The 23,582-nt window shown below is 36.9% G+C and overlaps 2 long non-coding RNA genes across 5 annotated transcripts; both read right to left on the reverse strand.

Moving 5' to 3' along the window:
- Positions 1-2,506: 2,506 nt before the first annotated feature.
- Positions 2,507-7,578, reverse strand: LOC107766193 (uncharacterized). 4 transcript variants are annotated; one of them, XR_012706785.1, is made up of 4 exons: positions 3,728-7,578; positions 3,302-3,407; positions 3,117-3,219; positions 2,507-3,034 (listed from the first exon to the last, which is right to left on the reverse strand). It is a non-coding gene; the product is annotated as an uncharacterized LOC107766193 (long non-coding RNA). The 4 variants fall into 4 exon arrangements; XR_012706784.1 differs by having other exon boundaries at positions 2,507-3,219; XR_012706783.1 differs by having other exon boundaries at positions 3,336-7,578.
- Positions 7,579-19,052: 11,474 nt separating this feature from the next.
- LOC107766194 (uncharacterized) lies at positions 19,053-20,562 on the reverse strand. The gene is made up of 2 exons (XR_001643611.2): positions 20,470-20,562; positions 19,053-19,175 (listed from the first exon to the last, which is right to left on the reverse strand). It is a non-coding gene; the product is annotated as an uncharacterized LOC107766194 (long non-coding RNA).
- Between the last annotated feature and the right edge of the window lie 3,020 nt (positions 20,563-23,582).

A 23,582-nucleotide genomic window follows, 5' to 3' on the forward strand; every position in this document is an offset into this window, starting at 1 on the left:
CTGAACTCAACGATCGCCGCCTTCTAACTCACCTGGATCTGCACATAAAGTGCAGGGTATAATATGAGTACAACCGACTCAGTAGTAACAGAAATAACTAAGGAACTGAGCAGTAGTAACGAGCTAAGAGAATAATCCAATTATTATTTCCACAATTAAGTACAAACATGAGTAGACAGGTAATTTCATAAATCAGTAAGACTACAAGGAAAATTAACAGGTAAATGCAGCAACAGCAAAAGTAAATGCAACCTCACAGCAATGTCACTCCATCACTCATCATTCGCACTCAGCACTCAACGCTCAACACTCTGCGCTCACTGGGGGTGTGTACAGACTCTGGAGGGGCTCCCAAAGCCCAAGCGCTAAGCACGGACAACTCACGTGCCATCATATCAATATCTAGATCCGCACGGTCAACTCACGTACTACGCGGACAACTCACGCGCTATGGTATAAATACCTAGACCCGTACGGTCAACTCACGTGCTACGCGGATAACTCATGCGCTATGGTATTAATATCCTCACAACCAGGCCCTCGGCCTCACTCAATCATGTACCTCACTAGCCTCACCATCATCAATAAATAAGGGAACACAACTCACATCAAGTATCACAACATATTAGTAAATAATAGAGACTGAGGTAAACATGTACAATAATTTCTATGACTGAGTACAAATAATGTGAGTATGAATAAAGCTTAAGCATGATCTCTAACATGAAGGCACACAAGTTCAACAACAAGTAACTACATAAACACAGATGATGGCCATGAGGCCTCACAGGGACGGACCAAGTCTCAATCCCTCGAGGTATACACCAACACGCCCGTCACCTAGTGTGGATAGCACCTCCAAATAGTCACACGATATCAAATTATCTAGGTTTATACCCTCAAAGCCAGAGTTAAAATTGTTACTTACCTTAACAACGTAAAATCCTACTCCGGGATGCCCTCGTCTCTGGACTCGGTCTCCAAAAGCTCTGAATCTAACCAAAAATCAGAATACTACTATCAACATAGTCTAAATCGAATTTCACAATAAAAACTACATAAATATGCCAAAAATCCGAAATCGGCCAAAATCCGGCCCCCGGGACCACATCTCGAAATTAGTCAAAAATAGCATAATAATAAACCTCATCCTCTCTCGAGTCTAACTATATAAAATTCATCAAAATCGGACTCCGTTTGGTCCCTCAAATCCTCACTTAAACTCTCCAAAACTCAAACCCTAACTCCCTCAATTTCACTTTGAAATCATCAATCAAATCCCAAAAACGAAGATGGATTCATGAAATATAACCAAAATTGAGTAGAGAACACTTACCCCAATCTTTATGGTAAAAATCTCCCCTAAAATCGCCCAAATCCGAGCTCCCCAACTCAAAATATGACCAAATGAACAAACTCTCGTTTTATATATTTTTTTGTCATATATTCTGCCTCATTTCTCATGATAAACGATCCCGAAACTCACTTTTTATGCCTCCAATGGATTCGTTGTGAAATATTAGTCAAGTTAGGCTTTTGAATCACTCAATTTGACGTTATAATGAATGAGATATGTTGGTTTCAATATTTGCAAATAGTGCAGATTTTTAAATACGCCGTAAGTGGCAATTGCGTAATTAATCTGAAAAATCTAGCAACCTAATTCTTAGTAAAATGACCATAAAATCCTCATACGATGTCCAAATTCGATGATTCTTTTTGCTACAGGTCCGTAATTACGATACGAATCTAATTATTCAATCAAAAAAGAAATCGGAGCTCATTTATTCAATATGATATCATTTATGTTTGAAAAAACGGTGTCGAAACATAAGAAAAACGAGCGCAACACAACCCAAACCTATCCGAAACTCACCCGAGTCCCTCGAGACCTCAACCAATAATTCCAACAAGTCATATATCACTACCCGAACTTAGTCGAACCTTCGGAACACCCAAAACAACACCAAAACACCAAATCAACCTCTGATTCAAGCCTAAGAACTTCTAAACTTCCAACTTTCGCCAATTCAAGCCTAATTCTACCACAGACCTCTAAATTACATTTCGGACACACTCCTAAGTCTAAAATCACCCAACAAAGCTAATTGAATCATAAAAATCCAAATCCAAATTCGTTTACTCATAAGTCAACTTCCGATTGACTTTTCTAACTTAGCTTTCTAACTAAGAGACTAAGTGTCTCATTTCACTCAAAAACTACTCTGAACCCAAACCTACCAACTCGATACAACTCAACACAGCTGAACAACACATAAATAAGTAGAAATGAGAAAAATGGGGCTACAACTCTCGGAACGATCGACCGGGTTGTTACACTACAAATTACAGTACGCGGCAGGGATCCAACAATTTATTTGCCAACAAGAGTATTATTATTTTAGATCTTTCCACATGTGCCAAGCATATGAGCTATAGCTGTATACAAGTTATTTTTGTACACTTTTGTAGTTTAGCCTTTCTAAAGAGACAAATACAATAAATATATTGTACAAATTTGTAAGGAGATTTGTCATTTTGTTTTGTGTAGTTTGTATAAGTAGAATGTACAGGATTGAAATGAAATATACAGAAGAAATTTCTCTCAATTGTATCTCTGTTTTTACATGGTATCAGAAGCAAGGTTCATTTCATTCTCTCATCATCTTCAATGGATCCTAGCTTTATTATTGCAGATGATTCCCAATCCAGTGGTGCAACTCAATCTACTGCAACCATTGTGATTGATTCTTCTCACCATTACTTTCTTCACCCATCAGACTCACCAGGTATGAATCTGGTTACTTCTGTTTTTGATGGAAAAGGTTTTGGAGGTTGAAGGTGTGCTGTTTTAATAGCTTTATCAGCCAAGAACAAGCTTGGTTTCATTGATGGCACTCTCCCTATTTCAGAATCTGACTCTACTCTCATTAGGTCTTGGAGTCGATGCAATGACATGGTTCTATCTTGGCTCTTGAACTCTCTTTCCAAGGACATTGCTGAAAATGTTCTTTATTCTCAAAGTACTAAAGACCTGGGGAATGATTTACAAGACATGTATGGTCAAACTAATGGAGCCAAGTTATTTCAGTTACAAAGAGAGTTAAGTGGACTACCTCAAGGTAACTCTAATGTTGCAAGCTATTTCACTAAGATGAAGTGTTTATGGGATGAGCTTGATGCTCTTAATACTTTCTCTAACAGTGTTTGTGAATGTGTCTGTGGAGCCAAAGTAAAAAATCATAAGGCACAAAAAGATCAAAGACTCCTGTAGTTTTTAATGGGATTGAATGAATCTTACATAAGAGTCATAAGCAACATTTTTATATCTTCACCTTTGCCTTCCATTGGAGAGGCTTATTCTCTTATCATACAAGATGAAAATCAGCGTGAAATTCATCCTAATCCTGCATATCCAGGAGAGTCTGCTTCATTTATTGCTGATGGACATAATTTTGGGATAAAGAGGTTCAATTCTGGAGATTTAAAGGGACAGAAATTTAACTCTTGACAGCAAAAGTAATACATCTACATGTGCTTAATGTAAGAAGTAAGGTCATAGTGTTGATAAATATCATAGGATCCATGGTTTTTATGGATATTTTAAGTTCACAAAGTCAAAACAATATCAGGCAACAATTCAGGGAAATGTTACAAATGCTAACGAAGAATCTGAAGGCAAGCTTGTTCATAATAATGAATAAAACATGGAAGGAAGATCACTTACTCACAAATCATTTGGCTCAGATTTCCCATCTCTTGCAACAATTGAAATTTGATCAACAAAGTCCTTCAACTTCAGATGTTGTTGTTAATGCCAACTGTGCTGGTATGGCCCCTTCTTATAATTGCACCTCTTGTTTCACGCATATTAACAATGATTATTGGATTTTAGACTGTGGTGCTTTTGAGCATATGACTTTTAACAAGAGTGTGTTAATAAAATTAAAGTTATTATCCTTTCCTTTGACTGTCAATCTTCTTAATTCCTATAGAGTTAAGGTAACTCATTCAGGGTCAGTTGCTTTATTTTCTAACCTGATTTTGCATAATGTTCTTTTTGTCCCTACATTCAGATTCAATTTCTTATCAGTTCACAAATTATGCAAACAATTCAGTTACTTATGTTGTTTCTCTTCTACTGATTGTGTCTTGTAGGGCCCTTCTCTAAAGAGGCCTTTGGTTCTTGATGAGGAAAAGGGAGGTCTATACATTATGCAGTCAAGACATCTACCTATCAATTTTCAAAAATCACCTAGTTCTAGTTGTATTCTAATTTCTAGAAAAAACTTGTGTAAAAGTCAAGTTGTTCTAGTTTTTTCTTCTTATTTCTCTTCTACTGATTGTATCTTGCAGGGCCCTTCTTTGAAGAGGCCTCTGGTTCTTGATGAGGAGAAGGGAGGTCTATACATCATGCAGTCAAGACATCTACCTATCAATTTTTAAAAATTACCTAGTTCTAGTTGTATTCCAATTTCTAGAAAAAAAACTTGTGTAAAAGTCAAGTTGTTCCAGTTTTTTCTTCTTGTTTTATTAGGTCTCATGTAAAATAAAGGCTATGACATTGTCGTTTAGGCCATTTTCCCTTATATAATATGAAGAATATTTCATCTATTCCAGTCAATGTCTTTAAATTCTCTTCCCCTTATGATGTTTGTCCCCCTGCGAGGCAATAAAAATTGCCTTTCCCCTCAAGTTCAATTTCTACAAAACAGATTTTTGATCTAATTCACATTGATATATGGGGACCGTAAAACACTCCTAGTTACAATAGGTTTAAGTATTTTCTAACTATAGTTGATGACTATAGTAGAGGAACTTGGACCTATTTGCTCTCAACTAAGTCTAATGTTTTTCCTATCTTAAAATCTTTCTTGGCAATGGTTGAAAGGCAATTTAACACAAAAGTTAAAATCATACGCTCAAATAATGCATTTGAACTGGGAACGAGAACTGTTCAGAAATATGTTTTACTCTTACAAGGGATCATACACCAAACTACATGTACATCAACGCCTCAACAAATGGAGTAGTCGAGCATAAGCACAAGCACTTACTGGAAACCTCTAGAGCACTCCTATATCAGTCTCACCTTCCTATTACTTATTGGGGAGAATGCATCTTAACTGCCACCTACCTAATAAATAGGTTTCCTTATAAGGTTCTTGGTTTTAAGACTCCTTATGAAGTTTTGTTTGGATTTGCACCTTCTTATTCTTAGTTGAGGTACTTTGGGTGCCTATGCTTTGCATCCACATCTACAGTTCATAGGACTAAGTTTGGACCTAGAGCTGAAACATATGTCTTTCTTGGATATCCATATGGTAAAAAGGGATTTAAGCTTCTAAGTTTATCAACTAGGAAGGTCATTATATCTAAAAATATAATTTTTCATGAAGACTATTTTCCATTTAGTTCCAATCCTTCTAACAAATTTAATGGTTCTATCTTTCCTTCTATTCCTACTTTAGCCACAAATCATCAAGCTTCTTTGTCAAGTACTTCTAATCCCACTTCAGTCACAAATTATCAATATGATGCCTCACTTGTTAGTATTGAAATCAGTCCTATATCATATTCATCTGATTTATCACACTCACCATCAAAAGATTCAGTACCACCTTTTTTGATGATACTATTCAGACTAATTCTCCACCAGTTTTGCGTAAATCTACTAGAACTCATACAACACCATCATATCTGAATGATTATATAGGTAGTGCAGTACAATTCACAGATGTATCCTCTACCTGTTTTTTGTCTCCTATTACTGCACCTTCATTTTCTTTCACTGCACGCTCTCCTTCAAATAGACATTTTCTCAATTCATTATCCTAGATTCAAGAACCAATCAGCTATTACCAAGCTTCTTTGCATCCTGATTGGCAAGAAGCAATGGAAAAAGAGATTGATACGCTTATTCTCAATGATACTTGGGAAGTGGTTAAGTTGCCTCCTGGAAGAAAGGCTTTACACTACAAATGGGTTTATAATGTTAAGCAAAATTCAGATGGAACCATCGAAAGACTGAAAGCAAGACTTGTAATTCGTGGTGAAACGCAACGTGAAGGAATTGACTTCACGAAGACTTTTTCTCCGGTTGTCAAGATGACTACCATCAGATATCTCTTAGCTATAGCAGTAAAGAAAAAATGGGGACTTTATCAGTTGGATGTGAACAATGTCCTTTTTACATGGCGACCTAAATAAAGAAGTGTACATGTATTTTCCTAACGATATGACTCCTCCTACTGCTAATCATGTTTGCAAACTCAGAAAATCACTCTATGGACTGTCTCAAGCATCTCGGCAGTGGTATGCCAAATTGACTGCAGATTTGCGTTTTAAAGGTTATATGCATTCGCTGAATGATTATTCATTGTTATTTAAGAGGAAAGATTCATCAATTTCTATCGTCGCGGAGTATGTTGACGATATTCTTCTTACTGGTAATGATGTGCGGGAATTAAATGCATTAAAGGTTTTCCTTGATCAAGAATTTATAATTAAGGACTTAGGGGACTTACATTACTTCCTGGGAATGGAGGTTTTGAGAGAACCTGATGGATTGATCCTTTGTCAACAGAAAGTCACCATGGATTTACTCCAGGAATATGAATCTCTTCAGCTCACATCTGTCTCATCACCACTAGATTCTTCTGTCAAGCTCTGAGTGGGAGAAGGTACTCCAATTGCAGATCCTACATTTTATCGTCGACTACTTAGAAAATTGAACTACCTTACCCATACAAGACCCGACCTTTATTCCACTGTCCAACACCTAAGTCAATATATGTAAGATCCCCGCAAACCTCACTTAGACTCTGCCCTGAGAGTCCTTCGTTATTTGCTCAAAGATCCTGGTTTGGGTTTATTCAGGAGTTCTTCACAATCTTTCTAACTTCTTGCATTTTGTGACTCAGATTGGGGTACATATCCTGAGTCGCGTCGCTCAATCAGTGGCTTTTATATTTATGTTGGAGGTTCCCCAATCTCATGAAAGTCGAAGAAACAAACATCTGTCTCTCTTAGTTCAGCCGAGGAAGAATACCGTTCGATGAGGCAAGTAGTTGCAGAATTGACATGGCTTGTGCGATTATTTGCAGATCTCTCTGTTCCTATCTCTCTTCCAGCTCATCTTCACTCAGATAGTCAAGCTGCGATTCATATCGCCAAAAATCCGGTCTTTCATGAAAGAACCAAGCACGTGCACTTAGATTGCCATTTTGTTCGACAACAATTCTTAGCAGGTTTGATTTCACTATCCTTTGTTCGATCTTTCTCACAAATTAAAGATCTCTTCATAAAATCTCTCTCCGGACGGGTATATCATAGTCTTCTGGGCAAGTTGGGTGTTCTCACCGCCCTTCCAACATGGGGAGGGGGGTGTTGACCAAGTCACAAAAGATGATTAAATTATTAAAGATAAACATGATCAAGCAGGTCTCAAATTGTTGGAGATAAGCTGGGAGGAAACTTATTGTTCTAGAGACGAAAAGAAAAGCAAAGGAAATTCTCTGTTAAATAGATACTAGCAAAGTCTAAGTGTAAGACTTAAGTTCACAAGTTAGATTGTGATGGTCAAAGGAGGCTACAAATTGCAATACGTGGCAGGGATCCAACAATTTATTTGCCAACAAGAGTATTATTATTATAGATCTTTCCACATGTGCCAAGCATGTGAGCTATAGTTATATACAACTTAATTTTGTACAGTTTTGTAGTTTAGCCTTTCTAAAGAGACATATACAATAAAGATACTGTACAAATCTGTTAGGAGATTTTGTCATTTTGTTTTCTATAGTTTGTATAAGTAGAATGTACGGGATTGAAATGAAATACAGAGAAGAAATTTCTCTCAATTGCATCTCAGTTTGTACACTTTGCAGCAAAGGTGAAGATTCGCTTTAAGTAGAAGGGTCTCGAGTCGGCGGAGGGAAGGTTAGCGAAACTCCGGCAGATCACCACCGTGTCGGAATTACAGAGCAGGTTCGAAGCCATCGCTAATGAAACTGATGACTTATCTGAAAGGTTGATGATGAAACTCTTTATCTCTGGGAGGGAGGATATTAAAAACTCAGTATTGAGTCACGAGCCCAAAACTATTAAAGAGGCCCTAACTCAGGCCCACATACATGAACGTCGGATCCAATTAGAGAAAGGTCCAGCCCGACCCGCGTTTGCTAACAAAGGTACTCCTCTATTACCTAACCCTAATCCTTCTCCCTCCTATACCAATTTCGCTGCCTCAGTCACACCAGCAGCTCATAATGCAAATTGACCGTCGATAAAACGGCTCACCCATGCTGAAGTTCAAAGTCGCCGTGAGCGGGGGCTTTGCTATTACTGCGATGAACGTTATTCACCGGGCCACAAATGTAAGTCCCCTCCGCACTTATTACTCCTCACCGATGGTTCCGAGATAGAACCAACGCTATCGGAACCATAGAGGTGCAAGAGCATTCAAATATCTCTTATCATGTCTTAGCTGGGGGTAATTCCTCCTCGACGCTTCGGTTTTTAGGGCACGTAAACGGTTCTCCGGTCCAAGTTTTAGTGGACGGTGGTAGTGATCATAACTTCATCCAATCTAGGGTGACGACCCTTCTACAGTTGGCATTGGAAACCGTTCCTAGTTTTGCAGTAGTGGTGGGTAGTGGCCAATGCTTCAGATGTGAAGGGGTTATTCGGAAAGTTCCCCTCACTGTCCAGGGTTGTTTCCTTCCCCTCGACTTATATGTACTTCCATTACACGGGGCTGATGTGGTTCTAGGTGCAGCCTATCTTTCTACATTGGGGCCAGTGGTCACTGATTAAGGCGAGTGCATTTTTGAGTTCAACCACCAAGGAGTCGCAGTGAGTTGGAAGGGGCTCATACCATCTTGCGACTAGCCAGTGCAATTGCACAATTTGCATAGGTACACATACAGATGCCATCTCTTCTTACTACTGCTTGCAAATAGTGCCCTCAACATCCCTGGTGGATGAGCAAACTCAACCAGTTATGTTAGCCATGTTAGAATCCTTTGCAGATGTGTTTCAAAAACCACAAGGGCTACCCCCTACTCGTTCACAAGACCATGCCATCCATTTGGTGGCTAGAATAGAACATGTCAACGTAAAACTATACTGATATCCTTATTTCCAGAAGCAGGTGATGGAGCAACTTGTCAGTGAGATGTTAAATGAAGGGGTAATTTGAGCCAGCACCAGTTCTTTTTCTTCACCAGTGTTGTTGGTTCGTAAAAAAGATGGAACATGGCGATTTTGCGTGGATTATAGGGCCCCTTAATGTAGTCACGATACGGGATAGATTTCCCATCCCCACAATTGATGAACTGTTTGATGAGCTCCACGGAGCGCAATACTTTTCTAAGCTAGACTTGTTGTCAGGCTACCATCATATTTGAATCAGGCCTGAAGATGTGACCAAAACTGCATTTTGTACACACTAGGGGCATTACAAGTTCTTGGTAATGCCATTTGGTTTATCTAACGCCCTGTCCACTCTCCAGGCTATCATGAATGAAGTGTTTCGACCATATTTGCATCGATTTGTTCTTGTATTTTTTGACGACATCTTGGTTAATAGTCCCACATGGGAGGAGCATTTGGAGCACTTACGGCAGGTTTTAGAGTTGTTGCGGTACCATAAGGTGGTGGCTAAGCAGAGCAAGTGTCAAATTGGGCAACGGTCACTCGATTATCTGGGCCATGTGATTTCCGACCAAGAATTGAGTGTGGACCCGGCAAAAATTTCTGTCATTCAACAATGTCATGTACCTACAAACGTGAAAGAGGTACGGAGCTTCCTCGGGCTTGCAGACGCTTCATCCATCACTATGCTGCAATTGCTGGTCCTCTTACCGACCTTCTGCGCAAGGATTATTTCAGTTGGTCATCTACGGCGCAAATTGCTTTTGACACCCTCAAAAGCAAGTTGGGATCTACACCAGTGCTAGCCTTACCCGACTTTACCCAAGAATTTCAACTTGAAACTGATGAATCGGGCCAGGGAATTGGGGCTGTATTATCACAGAAGGGGCATCCAATAGCATATTTTAGCTAGAAGCTGAGTAATAGGATGCAAGGAGCCTCTACTTATCACCGAGAAATGTTTGCCATCACTCAGGCAGTCAGCAAATGGCGCCAATATTTGTTGGGGAGGATATTTACAATTTATACGGACCAACAGTCCCTCAACAATTTGACAAACCAAACTATTCAGACTCCAGAACAACATAAATGGTTAAGTAAGTTGGTGGGGTTTGATTTCCAAATCCTTTATCGACCGAGAAAATTGAACCAAGCCGCCGATGCTCTTTCTCGTACTTTAGAGGCAGTGTTCCTTACCATTAGAGTCGGGGGATATGACTTAGAGGATGAACTCAAGTCTTTGAACCCGTCGCATCCCAAATTATTGGATCTGCAGCAATCCATTCAAGATCCGAACTCAACCATTGAGGGATTCCAGTTCCTCAAAGGGCTACTATTTAAGGGTCGTTTAGTCATACCGGTTGATTCGCCCCAGCGTCAGAGGTTGCTCTATGAGTTTCATGACACAACGATTGGTGGCCATGCTGGAGTTACACGCACTTATCATAGAATCTCATCTAATTTCTTATGGAGGGGAATGAAGAAGATGTCCACTGCTATGTGTCAGCTTGCCAGGTCTGCCAACAAATGAAAAACGCTAACCATTTACCGGCGGGGTTGCTCCAGCCTTTGCCTATTCCTTCTATGGTATTCGAGGATATCGTAATGGACTTTATCACCTGTTTGCCTAGCTCAAGGGGAAAATACATTATCATAACAGTGGTGGATAAGCTTTCTAAGTACGGGCACTTTATTGCCCTTCCATCATCCTTTTCGGCACAATCTGTGGCTGAAGCTTTTGTGATAGGAGTCATTCGTCTCCATGGACCACCCAGATCGATTGTGACTGACCATGATCCACGTTTCTTGCACACCTTCTGGCAAGAATTAAACAAGCTGCAAGACACCACTTTGGCTATGAGCACCGCATATCATCCTCAAACTAACAGTCAGTTAGAAGCTTTGAATAGATGCGTTGAGCAATACCTACGATGCTTTGTAGCTGATGCACCAAATAGGTGGGTCGCAATGTTACCATGGGCAAAATATTGGTATAATACAACGTTTCAGTCGTCTGCTTGTATGACTCCCTTCAAAGTTCTGTACGGGAGGGATCCCCCTACTGTCACAAGGTATATCCTGGGCAGCAGCCCCAATGAATTGGTTGAAGCTTACTTGGTAGATCGGGATGAGATTCTACTTCTTCTCAAAGCTAATCTAGCGCGCGCTCAGAACTGGATGAAGGGGATTGCTGACAAGCGACGCAAAGAACTTAGTTTTCAGGTCGGGGACTGGGTATTTGTTAAGCTCAAGCCCTATCGACAAAACACTCTTCTCCTTCAAAATCACACCAAGTTGGGTAGACGCTACTTTGGACCCTTTAAAGTTCTTAAACGGATCGGCGAGATAGTGTACAAACTAGAACTACCAGATGAAGCGCGCATCCATCCTGTATTCCATGTTTCATTGCTCAAGCGTTGTATTTGAGAACCTACTCAACAACAGGATTCAGGGCAGCTCACTGATCTTGTTGATCCTGGTTTTGATTCATCTCCGAACCTTGAGCACAAGGTTCTTTCAGAGGCGGAAGGTATTGTTGTGACCCATAGAGCTGACGTGGAGGACACCTCACATGCCAGCATGGATACGCTGACTCAGCCAGAGAGTGCAGCTGTGAAACATAGCCAGCGCTTGAAGATTCCATCCAAAAGATTAACAGATTTTGTGTGAAGGTTAAGGGCTGAAATACGTGATGGCAGAGCAGGCGGTTATAGCATGAGTAGAGCACAAGATAATATAAATAAGTTATTAAGCAATTGTAGTTGTAGGCTATTATTTTGCAATAAGTTCTGATTCTCATCTTTCAATTCTGTAATTCTCCTCTCAACTCCTCTGTATCTTCAATATTCTTTGTATTGTTCTGTTGCTTGTAATTCAATTTGGTTGAGTTAATATAATCAGTACTTGGAGTATTTGTTGATTGCTTCATATGTTTTGTTCCGTCTCCATCTACCATTTCTCTACTCTTTACTTACTAGACTATAGATGGCTTTTGCCCGTGCATAACACGGGCCCAATAGTGTAGAATATGGAATTACTATTTGTCATTAATTTGTTTTGATATGAAATTGCATAGAAGAGAGAAATTGAGACATCATTGGAAAGTGACACAATATTCACATCCATGATAATATTAAATGTACATATATAAACATATAGTTATTTACATATCGACAAAAAGAGATGCATTTTACTTCGAAAGTGGCATAATTTTTACATGCATGAGAGTATCTATATTCACAAAAGGTGATTCTTTCTCCATACTGTAATTGTTCTTCTTCATTGTAGTGCAACAAAAGTAGTGACATCTGCAAAATCACATAAAAAAACCAAGTTTCAGTACCTATATACATAATGAATTAAGTTTTAGGGTAATATCAATGCAATATATTTTTTCTAAAGCACTTTTTCAGTGTGGGATGATGCCTGCCTACAACATTAATATAAGTAGGCCTTCTGTTACAGCATTATTGATCAATGAATTGCATTGATACCTGATAGAATCTTTACTAAGAAAATCGAACTGAACGAAGCAAAGTCAATTATTATGGGAGACTAAGAACCTGTAAACGAGTTTCCTAGAGCTCTCCAAATTTAGCTTTTGTTGGATAAAACCACAATACCTTTAAGTAACTATAGATGTTCTCCACTTTAAGATGATTATGCAAGAGAAATGGGAAGCGAGTGCACAATCAACAACATTGTTATTAGTGAAAAAACATATACAAATTTAGCATGACCACTAAAGCATTTGACCAAACAATCGAGTATGTTTGCATCACATTACTCGTGCAAAAGATGCTAGTGTCTGCATCACAATGAATGAAGAAGTCAATATAGACTTAGGACAGAAATGAGCTAGGGAGATGCTTATGTCCTTTTCTATGACAACTAAAAACCAAAGCAGGGAAAGAACAAACTCCTTTAATCAAAGGATGATGAAACACACAAACACACACCATAAAAAAAGGAAGCAGCAAAATTTAGAGAGACACTTATAGGCCTATTAATTAATCCCAATTGTAATGCAAATCACATCCTCATTCAACAGGTAGACTGTAGACAAATTCCATCTTCACGTATATCCCAAACGCAAAACTTGTTTTGACATAACTTAGCAACATTATCAAAGTTAAACAACTAAAAGACTCCATGTTTTGGCCCCAAACTTATGTTGCATACAATTGTATTATCCCCTCTGATAACTATGGGATCCTATAGAACATTTCGTTTGAACCAAATTCGGAGTTTGATTGTATATAAGAATATTATAATCGAACAATGTTACTGAAGAAACATGCAATGAAAAAGAACTTAGTACTAAGCAAAATATGAAGAGGTGATATAATAATGAGGAAGACATGGTGATTTTTTCTTAAATCATTCTGTATTGACATGTTAATAAACCATGGAGAATGAGTTAATTGAGTAATTGTAACGACCCGACTTGTCATTTTAAGAATTTACGCCCCGTTCAGTGACTTAAGATTTCGAGCAGCCTCGCAATATGTATTATGACCCGCGTGTGTGGTCGAGTTTGATTTACGGATGATTCGGAGTGATTTGGGACACTTAGTCCCTAAGACGGAAGTTTAAGTCTTAGGATTTTGACCGTAGTCGGAACTGTATGAAGACGACTCCGAAATGGAGTTTCGTCGATTCCGTTAGCTCCGTTGGGTGATTTTGGACTTAGGAGCGTGTCCGGATTGTGAATCCAAGGTCTGTAGCCAATTTAGGCTTAAAATGGCGAAAGTTAAATATTTTTGGAAAGTTTGATCGGGGGGTTGACTTTTTGATATCAGGGTTGGAATGCTATTCCGAGAGTTGGAATAGCTCCGTTATGTTATTTGGGACTTGTCTGTAAAATTTGACGTCATTCCGGGTTGGTTTGATAGGATTCGGTATGAGTTTTAGAAGTTGGAAGGTTTTGAAGTTCATAAGTTCGATTTGTGGTGCGATTTGTATTTTTGGCGTAATTTGATGTGATTTAAAACCTCGAGCAAGTCCGTGATATGTTATGGGACTAGTTGGTATGGTTGGACGGGGTCCCGAGGGGTTCGAGTGTGTTTCGGACCAAATTGGATCTGTTTGGACTGATGTTCCTGAAGTCTGGTTTCCTTCTTCACGAACGCGAAGGGAGTCCCGCGTTCGCGAAGAGGAATTTGAGGGGCTGATGATTTGTGCTTCGCGAACGCGAAGAAGGAACTGGGCAAGCCTTCGCGAACACGGCCAAGGAAACGTGAACGCGAAGAAGAAAGGAAGAGTGGGGCCTGAGGTCGTTTGGCCTTCGCGAACGCGAACGCAAAGGAGTTGGTCAGCTGCTCATCGCGAACGCGACGAGGAGTTCGCGAATGCGAAGAGGAAATGATGGGGCAGAAACAGTTGGCATTCGCGAACGCGACGAGGAGGTCGCGAATGCGATGAAGGATTTGAGACAGTTGGGTTTTGGCCTTCGCAAACGCGAAGCAATGGTCGCGAACGCGAAGAAGGCCTATCTGGGCAGAATTAAAAGTCCCAAAAACGGGGGTTTGAGTTCATAACTCAAAATCAAATTTGGAGCTCGGTAGAAGTCAATTTTTGGAGAGATTCTTGCGTGGGTGTTTGGGGTAAGTGATTCTTATCCAGTTTTGATTAATTTCCATGATTATGTCTTTGAATTCATCAATTAATTCAGATTTAATGGAGGAAAAATCAAGATTTTTGTAAAATCTTCCAAAATCAAAAATTTAAGATTTGGAGGTCGATTTGTTATTGGAATTCGATAAAATTGGTATGGTTGAACTCGTATCGGAATGGGCATTCGGATTTTATGAAAATTATGTTGGGTTTCGAGAGGCAAGTCCCGCGTTGAAGTTTGTTGACTTTTTGGAATAAAATTTTAAGTCGACGTATTATTATCCGGAATTATTTTCGATGAATTTTAATGAAGTTATACAATTAATTTGGTTAGATTTGAGTTGTCCGGAGGTCAATTCAAGCAAGAAGGTTATTTTGGAATATCAGCCTAATTTCAAAAAGGCAAGTGTCTTGCTTAACCCCGAGTAAGAGAATTTTTCCTTAGGCATTGAGTCTTATGTGCAAATTGTGTAATTGAAAACCATGTACGCGAGGTGACAAGTACGTACTTGGTTTATATGTGCAAAATTCATTGAATTAAAGTCTTAGGTATTATTGTGTAGTAAATTAAAAAATTGTGAAAAACTATTAAATCATCTGTTTGCCATGCCTAAATCCTTATTGTTGAATTTGTTTTTATATGATAATTTGATGCGATTGTTACTTGAAATATTTATGAAATTTCGTGAGTATTGTTGGTTTAATATTTCTTGGGAATTAATTCCAATATGAATTTTCTTATGCAAATAATTAATTTAAGTGAGTTTAAGAATAAGTGTTAATATAATTATCTAAATTTGCATTAATGAAGGTTTTGCTTTATGCTGAGTAATTTCTATCTCTATTGATTATTTTTGGGTGTTATATATATTGTGTGGAGCCTTGGGCTATTTGTTGTGAAATTAATTGATTTCTGTTATATGTTTGGAATTTGGTTGTGGCCATTGGGCAAATTGTGATATGAATTAATTTTATTATATTGCCGTGTTAATTTTTCGTGTAAATTGTTGTGTTGTGTGAGTTGTTATTGTGGGGAGATAAGGGTTGCATTTCACAATTGATATTATATGGGTATAAGGGTGGCATTTCATTGTTGTTATGGTTTTTAGAATATTGTCTGCGCGGAGTGATAAGGGTGGTTATAGGAGTGATAAGAGTGGCAATATGAGTGATAAGGGTGGCAATATCAGTGATAATGGTGGCTATTGATAATGTCTGGACGGAGCGATAAGGGTGGCAATAGGAGCGATAAGGGTGGCTATTGTCAGGGACGATATGTGATGATGTGGGGTTGTGGTGTTGATGATTTTCATGTGATGTTGTGATTTTTTTGTGTTTATTTTTATACCTTGTGCAATTTTTTTTGTTGTTGGTAAATTGATAACAATCTGATTTATGTTGAAATTGAGAGCCTGTGGCTATGGCCATGCGAATTATAAAATAAAATGTGGGCACGAGGTGCCGTGAGTAAATAATGAGGATATTTGGCACGTGAATTGTCCGTGCAGTTGATATATGAAATGTGGGCACGAGGTGCTGTGATGAGATGATAATGATATTTAGCACGTGAGTTGTCCGTGCAGTTGTGATATGAAATGAGGGCACGAGGTGCCATGGAAATATGATGATTTAATTCTGGGCACGAGGTGCCGTGGAAACATGAAAAATGGGCTGAGACACGTGTTTATGAAAAATATGAAAATGGGCTGAGACCCGTATTTTTATGATTTTGAAATGAGGTGTCACATGGTGACTTTTTAATTGAAAGGATTATATTTAAAATATTTATTTGGAAGGATTTTTACTTAGAAAGTATTATATAAAAGATATTTATTTGAGGAAATTATATTTGAAAAGATTTACTGAGAGAATTATATTTGAAAAATAATTATTTGAGAAAATTATATTTGAAAGAGAATTATTTGGAAGAATTATATGTGAAAGACATTTATTTGAAGTACTTGATTTAATTGGGTGTAATTATACTTATTAATTGTTGAGCGATATTAATGGTATTCTTGTTGTCTGTTGTGCATATCACTGGTTGTTTCATGTTGCTCTGTTGTTATTTGTTTCTTATTATCTTATATATTATATTGCACAGGTTATTAGACTAGTGAGTGTCTTGACTGTACCTCGTCTCTACTCCATTGAGGTTAGTCTTGATACTTACTGGGTACCGACCGTGGCGTACTCATACTACACTTCTGCACATTTTTGTGCAGAGCCAGGTATTGAAGATAACGGACTTGAGCAGAGTTAAAGCGAGATCGTAAGGATTCAAGGTAGAGCTGCTTGGTCGTCGCAGTCCCTTGGAGTCCTTTCATTTCATTGTACTGTTAACTTGTAATCAAACAGTATTGTATATTCGGTCCTCGTGATCATTCTATATATTCAGTTAGAGTTCGTGACTCAGTACTACCAGTCTTGGGAGGTTGTATATTGTAAGTATTTCCGCTGTTAGTTTTGATTATTTATTTAATAAAAAAAAAGCTTAAAAAATGCAATGAAAATCGGCTTACCTAGTCTTAGAGAGTAGGTGCCATCACGACTCCTGTGGTGGGATTTTGGATCGTGACAGTAATATGGGAGATGGGGTAGTATCATAGACAAATAGTAAATAGGTAAACTAACCTAATATCACACCAGCAAAAGATTAGCTTTAACAGCAAGCAGAAAGCAGCAACATAACCGTGGCTTTAACCGCGTCCAAAAATAGCAGCAAAATGCCTTTAAATGCATCCCAAAACAGTAGCAAAATGTGGCTTCAACTAAGAGAGCAAGTGAAAGTAAATATGTTGTATTGCTAGAGAGTTCCAAGAGAAAATTAAACAATGCTGAGAGGTGCAAGAACAAGTGTGCGTAGGAATTACACATGTGTTGAGATATTTTTTAGAACTATCATATTAATTACATCTTAAAATTAATTATATGAGCAGATAAAAGAACAACAACTTAATTAAAAAGTTCAAATACCTTACAATTACTTTTTTAAAGGAGGAGTCTTTACTTCCAAGGCCTACTTGTAGTGGGAAGCATTGTCTTTGTTAGTTGTCTATTGAGATTCTCTTCCCTCCGAGCCAAGACGTTCAATTTTGCGTTTGCTCCCCTCGGCAACATCCATCATGGTTGGCGGGAACTCTTGGTGGATCTCATTATCTTTGTTCATGTAAGATAAAATGGACAACTTTTGCACTGTATCATGATATTTTGTAAATAATATTTTCATTTGAATTTTGAATATCTTTCCACTCAATTGTTTCTGCACATCCGCAAGAGGTGAAATTTGTTTCTGGGAGGACGAAATTGGTTAGTTGCGCATCAAAAGAGGGTCATTTTGCCATTGATACCTGTTTGTATGTTTTTGAAGCTAACAGTAATATGAAATATGTACCTTGACATGGTAGATGTCATAAATTTCTTCTGAACTGAGGCTTAACATTTTCTCGGCAGGTTTGTCAGAAATAATGGCTGTTGCAAAACCACTATTGTCTCTAACAGTGACTTCAAATTGACATCGGTTATAATGTAGAGCAAATATTTAGTTAGATGAATAAAAACAAAACAACTGTAAACTCTAAATAGTCATATAGAAGAATCTAGTAGAATTTATACCTTGGAATTCGATGAGTGGATCGTTGACAATTTGTACAATAAATTGTTCTCCGAGAGAAAGATCTCGTGAACAGTTGCTTACAGTCAGAACAAGATAACACACAAAAGCGTTGGTTCTCATTTGGCAGAGAAAGTTCAGCCACGACATAAAATACCTGTCCCTATATAATTCAAGAATGCCACATATTTCTTTTTTGTGACTACTAAAAATAATTAAATTTTGGTAGAATAATATAATTTATGTTGTTCTTACTTGAGGTTGCGCTTGGATATTGGAAATAGCTATGATTTCATCCTCAAAGAGAACCACCATAACATAGCTGGTGGAAGATATACTCTTTACCTTGTACGCGTTAAGCATTGGTTCAATTGTTTTGGCCCTACAAGAAAGTTAAAATCTAAAAGATTTGTTCTTGTATATATTAATGCATTATATCAACAATATGTTTCTACAGATGCATAATTCACAAAGAAATACATGCATAATGCTATGACTTCAACTCAACAGCTTGTGGGTAAGGAGGATTGAATTGGATTGTTGTACTAAATTTGTTCGACAGTCTACTGAATTTGTTCGACGATCCTACATGCATTCAAATATTAAGATTTGATTTTATTGTTTGATATTTGAAAAGGAAAAAGATAAAATCATGTATGTACTAATACCTGATGATGATCTGCTAATTTTTCTAGCAAGAATAACCGGGTATTCATTCAGTTGTTTCAAAAGTTTATTCCCATAAAGATCAATGAAATCTTCCCAGAGTGTGAATTTTGTTGTTTTTTTCCTGTAAAAAATGAATAAAGTATGTTCAAATAATATATTGGAGTAACAAAAAGTAATAGCTAAGTTTGAAAACTTGGACCGTAAAATAAACCTCAAATGTAAGACATTCTTTATTATTTACAAGGTAATGTAAATTCAGAAGTCTCATGAAGACACAAAAACTGAAAAAGTAAAATACCTGCCATGTAAATAAAACCTCCCAAACATGTGAGTTGCAAAAAACAAAAGAAGTCCAGTGCTTAGGGAAACAAAGAACGAAATATTTTACTTTGCAATCACTGAAATCAAGCATCCAAGCTACATCTCATATACCTGAAGTTTAGGAGTTCAATATGAAACAATGAACAATAACAAATATCTAGCTCAGCCAAAACAAGGATGTCCACATACAATGAACAACGACAGAGAGTCAAAATGCACTTAACATATCTGCAATGTTTGGAAAATTGCAAAGGTTGGTAAGAATTGGCCTTTTGAATCGATTAGCGTATAAGTCAAAAATCTTTCTCATAACAAGTCAATCTCCTTTTTATGACACTATAGCTTTTTGTATTGTTCTAAAACTAGTTCAAATAAATTAAAAGCCAGTTTTATTCTGGCCAAAATGTTCCCTTAATATATCATCAGGGCAACAAATTCTGTTGATCTCAAGGAAAGAACTAAGCCATTCACACATCTATTGGCTATTGTATTACATCAAGAATACATATAAGGCTATTCATTTTCAATAAAAGAATGCCCTGCTTTCCTAAGAAAAACTTTGGCATTATGAAAATATAAGATGGAAGTTACACCTTCAATCTGGTTAAGGTAATGCACAAAGTCACAACCTAAGGGCTAAGACGTTATTTTTCACACACTGCATTTTTCAGAATCTTAATAAAGCCAATATCCTGAGTTTTAGCATGAAGCTTTCATTTCTATGTGTGCTTGATTTAACAAGAACCATATTACAAGGGTGCGAGTGCTTCACCCTCTTACCACTCAGTAATACTATACTATTGAAATATAATCTCATACTAAAATGCTGCAAATGGTTAAAAAACTAAAGTTCTGAATTAATGTCATATATATGATTTCAAATTAAACAATATATAGGCATTGCTAGACGATGCAAAAAAAACAAAACAACATCATAGTTGAATCATGTGCAATCTTTTTTTGCCACAAAAAGATAAAACCAGCAGCTACAGCCGAAAAAAGAGATGTGGTTGATGAGGAGGAGGAGGACGTGAAGGAAGATAAGGAACAACAAAAGAAACAGAGGAAAGGAATATGAGGAGGTGTATCCTTACTGCTTATCCATAACGATAAATTCTTGAATTCTTCTTCCATTTGCAGCATATGTTGAAGGGCCGCCATTAATCACAATAGCAAGGATATCTTACGTTAAACCAAAAAAAGAAACAACAAATAAGTTAATACATTATGAAAATCATTGTGTCATAATAATTAAAAGATTTTTGAGATGGTACAATAAATAGATTGTATATGCACAAATATAGATAATTAAATCTTTAAATACCAAATTCAGATTCTTTGGGTTGATACTCGAAAGTGTCAAACGCAATGATAGTTAGCCGCGTTGGCGGAGGTAATGGATCCTGGGGAGTGACCTTTTCAATTGGCTCAACAATGGTGCTTCTATCAATTGTCCAAGTGAATTTGTTAAGTGGATTTCCATATAAATAAGATGACTCCTTCACTTGTGCAACTGACACCAAGTAAGTGTGAAAAGGATCAAATAGGTCTTCAAAATGCGTTATATCAGCATTGAACATGATGGTCTGAATTTGATTTTCCTGTAAGAAAATAAGATACAATTAGATTATAATCATATTCAAATAAATTGGGGAAAATTATACTAGTAAAATATACCAAATTTTAATATGAGCAACCTCTAATATATGAGCAAAAAATGGATTAATTCAATTATTTTTGGCAAAATTGTGAATTTAAAAAAGAATACCTCTTCATCCTGTAGAGTCATGAGTTGATATTTTTTTGGTTTTCTCTTTGTTGTCTTTGGGACGACCTTTATCAATTACTTGGATCTTACATGTCTATTCTTCTGTTTTGGGAGTGATCATGTTGATAGTTAACCTTTCACCCATAGTGGAATTAATCTGCAATTACAACATATAAATATTAGTATAACAGTATAAATTAACAATAAAAATAGACAAGGTTTAATATAAATGAAAGAATATAGAAAAAAATCAAGTTATAATTAGATTTACCATAAGAAATTGTAGCATATGGTCAAGAAAAAGCTTTTTTAATAATTTCATCATAGACTATATTATATGTAGAGTGATCATCGTCGTCGTCAGCTGTAGGTGGTCTAATTAATACTTTCACACAATTAGAACTTTTGGCTCTTGATAAAGCAACATACAATTGACCATGAGAAAAGACAGGTTCGCGCAAATAGATACCCACAAAATCTAATGTTTGACCTTGACCTTTGTTTATCGTCATGGCGAAACATAATCGAACTGAAAATTGCGTTCTATTAAAAGGGAGAGGTAATTTCTCATCTTCTGATGTCATGAGTGGTATTCGCAGAATAAATACATGTCTATTTTTAAAATCGCCGCTAGATATTGTTGCGCTGATGACATGACTTTTAAAATTATTACATATTAATCGTGTTCCATTGCATAAACCTTCACTGGGATTCAGATTTCTTAATAACATAATCGGACAATTTTTCTTCAAAGATAATTTATAAAAATCTTCATACTCACTCTGATCTTTTGGATCAATTGTCTCATCAGTAGCAATATAAACTTTTTTGGTGGATGGAAATTGAGCAAGAAGCATGTCATTTATATCATCAATAAAATTATTTTTGATTGTTAGAATAGCACGAGAAGTAATAAAAGAAGCATTTGAATGAAATCTGTATAAATCAGGATAAGTAACTCGGAAGAGCAGATTCAACGATTCTTTTTCAGAAGTAAAAGGAATAATGAGAGAATGAGGAATTTTTCAATTTTTTCATAGGCATTTTGTCTTTCTTTTCTATCACCAATTCTCATTAAATATTCACAAAAAGCGGGATCTGTTTTCGCACACATATTCTCTGATAGTTGTAATTTTTTAAGTTGATTCCAAATTTCAGAGCACAATAAACTTTCACGAATAAAATCTTCCTTTTTTTTACTACGAATTACGGGAAGAATTTGTCTAAAATCACCACCGAAGACAACTACCTTTCCACCAAATAGTATATTAGTTTCCATTAGATCTCTTAAAAGCAAATTGAATGCTTCTACCGTTTCCTTTTTGCCAATGAAATTTCATCCCATACAATTAGTTTTGCATCTCGTATTAAAGACGCTAATGAACTTTGCTTACTAATATTGCAGCTGAAATTCTCATTAACATCAATGAAAATTTTAAAGCGGGAATGAGCAGTTCGACCTCCAGGAAGAAGTGAAGCTGCAAGACCGGAACTTGTAGTTGCTAAAGCTATAAATCCTTTGTGCCTCACAGTAGCTAATAAAGCACGATATAAAAAGCTTTTACCAGTTTCACCGGGGCCGTCAATAAAGAATGCCCCTGGTCTATTTAAAAATATTCTGTCAAGAATCATATTTTAAGCTCTTCTTTGTTCAATGTTTAATTTATTTTCTAACATTAAATCTTGCTCGATAACAATGATGCTTCTTTCGAAATGAATATCTTTAGCTTCTTTTGCTATTGCAGATGGCTTTATCATTTATGAAATTAGTTCAAATTTATTAATATCACGGCCCATTGAATGAAGAATATTGTTAATATGGTTTAACACTTCGTAACGAATTTCTCTTGCATCTATATTCAATTTTTTTTTTTGAAATCTTCAGACATTGGATTTTCAAATTATTTCCATAATTCTCTTGGATTAGTTGGATTACAATAGATTAATAAGATAGCAAATAATTATCTTAAACTTGACGGCATTTGATAACTTACAGCTTCAGACATACATTATACCAAATTGTTATCACAAAGTAATAATCCTTTTTTTTTCTGCAGCTTTTCTAAATGTTTTACATTGTACTCCATTTACAATTCGCAAATCTTTATATGATTTTGGTCCTCTCACATTCATTAGAAGCAGTCTAAGATAGTATCTTTCCACTTCAGTTGGATGACATGTCACCACACGATCAATGGAACTTCCTCGTTGATGATGTGTCCATGTTTTTTCTGTTGTTGACCATACAAAATATTCTGAAAATTCTCGATATAATAAATTTAAGTCCATAGCATCTTTGTTTTCTCGATTCATTAAAAATAACTCAGTTAACATTATTTTCTTAACCATAGGATTGTTCACAATTTTACTAATATTGCTTGTATTCTTGAAAGAAACAAGTTGTTGTCCATCAAGATGTAGCTGAAGATGATATACATT

This window comes from Nicotiana tabacum, chromosome 24 (genome assembly GCF_000715075.1).
Source record: "Nicotiana tabacum cultivar K326 chromosome 24, ASM71507v2, whole genome shotgun sequence".
Taxonomy (NCBI): Eukaryota; Viridiplantae; Streptophyta; class Magnoliopsida; order Solanales; family Solanaceae; genus Nicotiana; species Nicotiana tabacum.